The sequence below is a fragment of the Mus pahari genome, chromosome X (genome assembly GCF_900095145.1).
Source record: "Mus pahari chromosome X, PAHARI_EIJ_v1.1, whole genome shotgun sequence".
In the NCBI taxonomy this organism is placed as follows: Eukaryota; Metazoa; Chordata; class Mammalia; order Rodentia; family Muridae; genus Mus; species Mus pahari.
Window position 1 is genome coordinate 32,189,087 of NC_034613.1, and position 8,558 is coordinate 32,197,644.

General features: G+C 41.3%; 1 pseudogene; it reads right to left on the reverse strand.

The window, feature by feature from the left end:
• Positions 1-378: 378 nt before the first annotated feature.
• The window catches only part of LOC110313781, a 195,326-nt pseudogene continuing 187,146 nt past the window's right edge, over positions 379-8,558 (reverse strand).

An 8,558-nucleotide genomic window follows, 5' to 3' on the forward strand; every position in this document is an offset into this window, starting at 1 on the left:
TCCTGTGATTCTGTTAGCCTCTGTCAGCACTCCTGGGAGTCCAACTCTCACCTGAGTCCCAGTGGTCAGAGAACTTTCTACCAGCAAGCTCTTCTCTTGCTGGGCAGGTATTCAGAAATCTGGAGCTCTGATCTACCTCCTGAATCCTGGGGTCAGAGTTCTCTCTGTAAGCTGACTTTCCTCTGGCAAGGAAGGTGCCCAGGAGCCTGGGTCGCAGCTCTGCATCTTGGCTGAGGATGAAGGCCCAATGGGACCCTGTCCATGAAGCTCTGTTGCTTCTGTCGCCCAAGTGCTCTCCAGTGATCATGAGGTCCTGGGTGTGGTAGGGATCCTGCTGCATGGAGAGTCCTTTGAGGCCCTCGATGTCCTTGGCTTGGTTCACAGGGAAGATGGTGGGGCTGGCCCCGACGAGAAAGAACCCCATCCTCTGGTCACATGGGGTGCCTTTGTGTCCAGTCCTGCTGGCACAGGACCCTCCTTGATTCTTTGGAGCTGATGTTGCGTTCCATTCACCTGTGATCCTTTCTTTGGAGTTGATGTTGTATTCCATTCACCTGTGATTCCGAGGTCCCGGGTGTGCAAGGGGTCCTGTGGTGTGGAGAGTCTTCTGGGGCTCTTGGCACCCTCGGCTGGGTTTATTCGGAAGATGGTGGGGCTGGCCCCTACCAGAATATATCCCAGCCTCTGGTTGGGCGGGGTTCCTTTGTCCCTGTTCCTGATGGCACAAGGCCCTCCTTGATTCTTTGAAGCTGATGTTGTGTTCCACTCACCTGTGATACAGAGGTGATTCTGAAGTCCTGGGGCATGGAGAGTACTTTAGGGCCCTTGGTGGTTTCAGGTGGAAGATGGTGGAATGTATCCTCTATCTGATGTTTGAAAAAGAGGTCAATAAAAAATTGGAGAAAAGACAGCATCTTCAACAAGTGATGCTTATCAAATTGAATAGCTACATGTAGAAAATTGATGATCTCTAATCCTACACAAAAATCAACTCAAAATTTATCAAAGATCTCAGTTTAAGACCTGCTGCCATATTTTTTTTAAAGAAAGAATGGTCAATAGTAATATGCAGGGTCTTGGATTCTGATCAGGACCTATTCCAAGATTCAGTGTACAAGATCTACAATAGCAGCTAACTCTAGTAATCACTCTCAATAAAATGCCTCCTTTTCATATTTCTGACTTTTTCATTCTCTACTTTGTAATTTAAGATCAAGAAGATAGGTCCTAACAAATAAAAGTATTAGCAAACATATATAATATACAAATATCTACGAAGCCTGGAAGTGAAGAGGAAACCACACAGTTCACTTTGCCACCATTAGCTGAATTTTCAGTTGAAGATGGGACTAAGTACCTAGAAAGTCAGCTACTTTTAGGGAAAAAATATAATCTCTCAAACAGCTTAAATTCATCCCTGAAGACAAATAGAGCCCAATTTGGACATAAAATTTTAATCATATGTTTGCTTTCCATGTTTTATATCTAATTAGCAATAATCAGGGTAGAAACAAGTCCAGAACCTCTGCTAGCTTCCTCTTCATTATTAATACAGCCTTTGGTCAGCTGTCAGGTTGCACATGACACCAAGTGCATCGATACTTAGTTCATATTTACATCTGGAAGACTGCAAAAAATGTACAGAGAGTTAGCAATTGTAAAGAAGAAGAAAATCATTTATATATATATATAAAATACACATATGGAAGGGAATGAATCATTGAATGAATCACTGAATTTGAGATCTGAACAGGATCTTAATGCTCATCAATTCAACCCACTCGTTTTACAGATGAGAAATCTGAAACTATAAAGAACCTGCCCAATTTCAATTTTCTATTGAAAATCAAAATCATCTCCCACTCAACTGGACTCCTATTCCCATTGACCAGATTCCTGCATTTTGGTGGGTTTAAAAAGTGTTGAACACAAATACCTTTCCTACTGCAGTCAGCCATTTGAAGAGAATCATGTGAGTAAAGCCCTGATTCATTTTATATAGTTATAATTAATCCAGTTTACATTAGTATTTTGGGAACACGATAAAGGAAAGGGTATGGTGACACAGTTTCCACCAAGATTGAAAGTTTCTATCTAGCTGGGAATGGCTATAAGATAGAAGGAAAACAACTCAAAATACCATCATGAAATCCCTGAAACTGAGGAGGTTCACTAGACCTCTCCCTCCCAAATTTGAGAAACAAATATTGCTTAGAGTCACTGTTAAAACAAGACAATCTACAAAGAAGATTCTCAGACAATGCAAGATGCACAGGAGACTCGGAGATAAGAACAGCTGTCTAGAAGAAGCAAAATCCAGCCTAGCACCCTAGAAGAGGTTTAGACTAACTGAGACACTTGTAAAGGACCTTCCTCAACCTGTTGAGTTGCCTACAGACTTTGCAGTGTACTCCCAAGTTTCCACGAGGTTTTTTGTTTGTTTGTTTGTATGTTTTGTTTTTTGAGCCATCACCTACAGGTGATAGTGTTTAGTGATGCTGACATTGGGTAATTTCTGCTCCTGTAAGTAAACCTCCACCCAGATTCCTGTAAGTAACGCCAATAAAATTCATTGATGTATCAAGTTGAACTCTGGTGTTATATGTACATTGTTCTGCTATAGGTTCACTTCATTGAGTAAGAAAAATTTGTTGTTCCTCCCCCAGGTAAAGTATCTCACACAACAACAGGCCATTGAATAGGTGTGGGTTATTTGTCCAAGGAGGATGAAAAAGAGAGAAGATACCACTAAATGAAGTTTAGTGACCAGCAGACAATAAGGAAACCTACAATATGAGGGTTTTTCTGGTACAAGAGCATCATGGCAATTGGAAACCAAGAAATTACACAAAGTCACACAATATAACAAATTCCACAGAAAAGATTTAGTGGGGAGAAACCCAGATCTGTAGCTGCCTCTGACAGTGGCCATCAATACTGGGTCATGGGAGCAGGGGCTTTCAAGTCTCTCAGCTCTGGGGTAGGCTGGGGGCAGGTTGATTTTTTCTATTGCCTGTTACCTTATATTCCACCCCCTTTATTGTTTACTATTGATAACTTATGAGGGGTTAGGAAAAAGGGGGATGTTATTATTAAACTACTTTCTGTTGTATGAATATGCTAAAGTTCTTGAGGTAAGCTTGATCTTCATCATCAGAGTATAATCAGGAGTCATGGGCCTCTGGTTCTATAGCGAGGGTCTGAAAATTCTTTAATAACAACTGATTAAAGGTCTAGTCAAAATTTTTTTTCTTTTTCTTCAGACAGGGTTTCTCTGCTGTGTAGCTCTGGATGTCCTGGAATTCATTCTGTAAACCAGGCTGGCCTCCAACTTAGAAATCTGCCTGCCCCTGCCTCCCAAGAGCTGGGATGAAAGGGGTGCACCATCACTGCCTGGCTAAAATTTTTGAATTTGTTGTTGAAGAATTATGAACAAGTTTATAAAAAAAAGTATGAAATTAATGAAATTAGAAAAAGAAGGAGAAAGGGAGTTAAGAGAGACAGTATTTCATTCCACATTGGACCATCAACGGTGCCTCAAGCTGTTCCATATGATTTTTAGAGAACTGCCTGGAGTTGTCAGATTTTGTCTTTTCTCATACCCCCATTGGATAACATGAAGCAACAATCCCCCCTGAGAAAGAAGCAAAGGCCACCCTTCTCTGTTACTAAAGCTAATCCTTGCCAATATTCTCTAGTAGTTTTCTAGTGGTTTGCATAGAAACAAGACTTTTTCTTAAAACCACACAATAACCTCCTTGTCCTACATAATGAAGGTAAAGTGTCCCATCACTTTGTAGAACTATATTAACTAATACCTGTTCATGGATTTGGTTCTATTTGGTTTTTAATAGGTACCTTTCCTAGTATTCTAATAGGCACAATAGGTAGCTATTTGTCCCCTATCCATGGAAGTTTCCTTTTGACCTAACCCTCCATACTTTTGTAGAGGTTAAGGGGCAATATGTTCTCCTCTGAAACCATTTCTTCCCAGGGACCAGGAAGACTAGAATTATCATAAAAGGCTGGGATGGCATTCAGATAATGGAGCATTATCTGGTTCACTCACATGGAAGAAGAGACAGGGAGCAATCACATTGGATAAACTGGTTCAAGTAAAATTACAAGATGTTCAGTACTTGTAGCATTTTGGAGCAGGTTATAGTATGCAGCTGGTTCCTGTCAGCTGAGTGGAAATCTGCTGATACAGATAAAGACTAGTGGGACAGAAGTTAAGGTTTAGAAATATAAAGGAAAAAATCATACTTTTAGAACTTTCAGACCCATAGTCCTGGTATTTGGGGGAGGTGAGGATTCTCAAAAACAGACAATAGAACTATCATGCCTTTAGGAATATGCAGGTGGGGCACCTTAGGGTATAGTTACCTGAAGTCCATTTGACTTGTGAGACCCAAGTCTTATACTCCTGGAAGCTTACGTATTTCTTTTATTTACAAGAAGAGATAAAAGTTTTTAGATTTATTAGCATTACCACTGTTTGTAATCTGTATTAAAATCCTCATTGTAAAAAATGCAACTAAGAGGTGTCACACCTTTGAATTTTAACAAAAGCTTTGGATTAAAAAACATGAACATCTTCCTCTGTCGAGAGAATTGGACATATGGATTGGACAGGGGCTGTTCTAGCACGATGAAAAGCCCCTTTATGTCTTTACTTAGGAGACAACGAGAGGAAATTTAAAATCTTGAGCTTTTGACTAATAATAGTTGCCAAAGCTTTATCAGCTTATCAAAACTCCATTGATCAATATGAAAACTCTGAATCTTCAAAGTAGAGGGGAAAGAAACATGAAACATTTTTCATTACCTTAGATTGCTCTCTCATATCTTTAAAACTTTCATTTCCAGACCTTCAAACACTAGCTTTCCCATCTTCAGACACTGTCATAGACCCTCAGAACTTATTGAAGCTTTCACATTTTCCATCTAACATTTACCAGAGAAATGAGTAGTTACTGGGAGCAGTTATTGCAATGACTGTTTCTTTAAGTCTTTTTTACTTATTTTGCTTTCTTTTCTCTGTCACAGTCAGGTGACCTTCCTGATATGGGAGAGAAATTTTGGGTCTGGAGGGGGTGGAGTCATAAACCAATTTGAGACATCGTCTCAATTGAGCAGTATAGCATAAAACAACTTTTATATTATCCATACTCAAAACACATTTGAGTCCCTGCTAAACTCAATCCATTGATCAAAAATCCAGGAGATGAATTCTGAGCCCTGGCAATCAAAGCAGCCACAGCAGGCAGGGCGTTAGCAGTGGTAGTTGGCAGCTGGCAGTAGAGGAGAATGCAAGAACAAAACCAATATACACAGAACACAGAAAGCTCACATGATCTAAAGAGACCAGTCAGAAACAAAAGCTGTGACCACTATGATTTATACAGTCAACTGAGCCTGACCCATTTCTGTCTTGGTTCATATGTTTGCCACAAGACATGCAGAAATACATGAAAAAAAAAAGACTGCTCAACACACACACACACACACACACACACACACACACACACAGAGAGAGAGAGAGAGAGAGAGAGAGAGAGAGAGAGAGAGAGAGAGAGAGAGAGAGAACTTTCCAAACATTCAGAATCAGGTATGTGGGCAATGTTTCTCTTTCTGCTATGGATGTGGGTGATTAGAGGGGGATGGAGTTTGGCTATAAAGGGTTTTGGGTGTCCCATACTTAGGGATGCCCCTGGGAGGTTGGCAAGGATAAATATATGTTAGAAAGTAGATTTGGAGGAGAAAGAGAAAAGGAAAGTTCAGTGAGCCTGGGGTTAAGCAGGTGGGTGGAAATAAAAGCTCCTAATTTAGCTAGGAGGTCCTTCCACAACAAGGAGATGGGATAGATAGGTACCACTAGGGAAAAAAAGGATAAGGGGAAATACTTCTAAAGATACAACTAAGTGATAGTTTGGTGAGATTGGTAAGACTATTCCCCTACACCAACAAGAGGAGGAAAAAGAAGAAGTGGATCCTCAAAACTCCATCAGAACAGACTTAGTGGCCCAAGTGTCCAGAAGGGAATGGATCAACCTGATATCTTGGTTACTACCTGTAACTCCCTGTTGAACATGGTGGTATTCAGTCCAAGGAAACCTGAACCTCCTTAGTCATTCATGACCAGGCCTAAGAAGTCAGCTAGAAGACAATCTGGGCCTGATGTTCCCATGCTGCAAGGGACATGGAGGCAGTCAACAGTGCAATGACCCTTTTGATAGCACCTTAGACATGGTCAAGATGGTTTATGAAGGCTCAGACAGGCCTGGACCAAGTGACCTTCCTGACTATATTTGATGCAAAGACCCAGAGGCTCTTGGGCTTTGGGAGGTAAGGGAGTGGAGCAGTTGTTATAGCCAGCTGAAAGGCCTTAGTCCACATATGGTATGTTTGGGGATTTTTTCATCTATCCCATAATATACCTTGGTCAGTGGTTCCCCCCCTTCATATGTTTAAGTTTAGCTGTTATATATGGGAGAAAAAGTACTATGTCATGAGGAGTTGTTTTCCAACAGGAGGCTTGGGGTCCATATTGGTATATTATAAAAGGGACTTTATAAGGTAGCCTAGGAACTGAGATGGGTTTTCATGTTTGTTCCAGATATTCTCTTGGATTTTTTTCATAATTTACTGCTTTTAGAGCATCCTTATAGAAACTGATCAGGAGTTAGTTATAAATTCATCTCTGCCTAAAATGCTCCCCACTGAGTATTGAAGTTCCATTTAGGGTCACAGTCAGGGACCTCCTGGGATTCAACTGGGTAAACAAAGTTTGTTGAATTTTTTGGTATGCACCCTAGCCTATTCTGAGACTCATCTCAGTGCTCCTCAGAAAGAAGGTTGTAAGAATCCTGTAAATGTCATGGAAGGTCAGGTTTTAAAATTGGGCAATATATTGAACTCTTTAATAAAGGTGGAGAAATTAGCACTATAAGATACTTACTTCTTTTCTCTTTGAATGAGATCACCTAATAGAAAGGGACATGTTTCCTGATAAAGTACTCATAGTGACAGCTTCCCACAAATGAGGAATTATGGCTAGGTTAGGACAGGTAAGAGGAAGTAGAGGGCATTCCATGGCGGAGAAGGAACAAGTGGCAGAAGGACTAAGAGCTGTCAGTGGGCTAACAGATGTCAACAGGAGAGTTGATTCAGGTCAGGAAGGTCTCTTGGAGGAAGAAAAAGAAACCAAAGGGGCTGAAAGAAGAGGGATCTTTGGGTTGAGGTCAATAAGGGGGATGCTTGTTAGCTGAACTGAAAGTAGTTTTGGCTTCTTAGGAAGAGTTAGATGGGGAAACAGGAAAAGTAGAGAGAAGGCTTAGGGCAGAGAGAAAAGAATGCTAGAACACAGGGAATCTCTTTTCCTTTCTCAAATCACTTGAAGTAGTTATGAAACTCCCAAATAATAGTGGAAACTAGGATACTGTAATGTGGCCATTTGAATGGATTGTCTAGGGGATATTAAAGCCACATTCGCCAGTAAAAGTGAATTCATTTGGGGCCCTTCAGGTCAGATGTCATGGGGAGAGGATGGAGGTTTTCTAAGAGATGTCCCAAAGGAGAATGAGGACCCTGTATCCCAGGTCCTTCAGAGACCAATCTGCATAGGAGAGCACGCAGGCTGCAGAAGCCACATAGCTTCTGGACAGGGGTCCCACCAGGCCTCCATTTTCAGCCAGGAGGCAGACCCAAGCTCCAGATCTCTGCATACTTTCCCTACCAGAGGAAGGTTGGCCTCCAGGGAGGACTCTGACAGAGGGACCAGGTAAAAATGCCATCTTTTTTCCTGGGTCCCTCAGAGACCAGTCTGCATAGGAGAGCACACAGGCTGCAGAAGCAACATAGCTTCTTGGACAGGGGTCGCTTTCAAGTCTTCATCTTCAGCCAGGAGGCAGAACTGAGCTCCAGAGCTCTGTGAACCTTCCCTGCAAGAGGAGAGTTTGCCTGCAGAGAGTGCTCTGACCACTGAGACTAAGGAAAGAGTTGGATTCCCAGGAGTGCTGACAGAGGCTAACAAAATCACAGGAGGATCAAGCTCCAGCCAGAGACAGCTATAACAATTAACACCAGAGATTACCAGACAGCAAAAGGCAAACATAAGAATCTTAGTAACAGAGACCAAGAACACTGGGCATCATCGGAACCCAGCATTCCCACCACAACGAGTCAAAGATACCCCAACGCACCTGAATTTGGATTTAAAATCATATCTCATGAAGCTAGTAGAGGATTTTAAGAATGACATTAATAACTCACTTAAAGAAATGCAGGAGAACACTGCTAAACAGGTANAAGNCCTTAAAGAGGGAGCACAAAAATCTCTTAAAGAATTACAGCAAAACACCACTAAACAAGTAGAAGCCCTTAAAGAGAAAACACAAAAATCCCTTAAAGAATTATAAGAAAACACAAACAAACAAGTGATGGAATTGAACAAAACAATCCAGGATCTAAAAATGGAAGTAGAAACAATAAAGAAAACCCAAAGGGAGACAACTCTGGAGATAGAAACCCTAGGAAAGAAATCAGGACCCATAGTT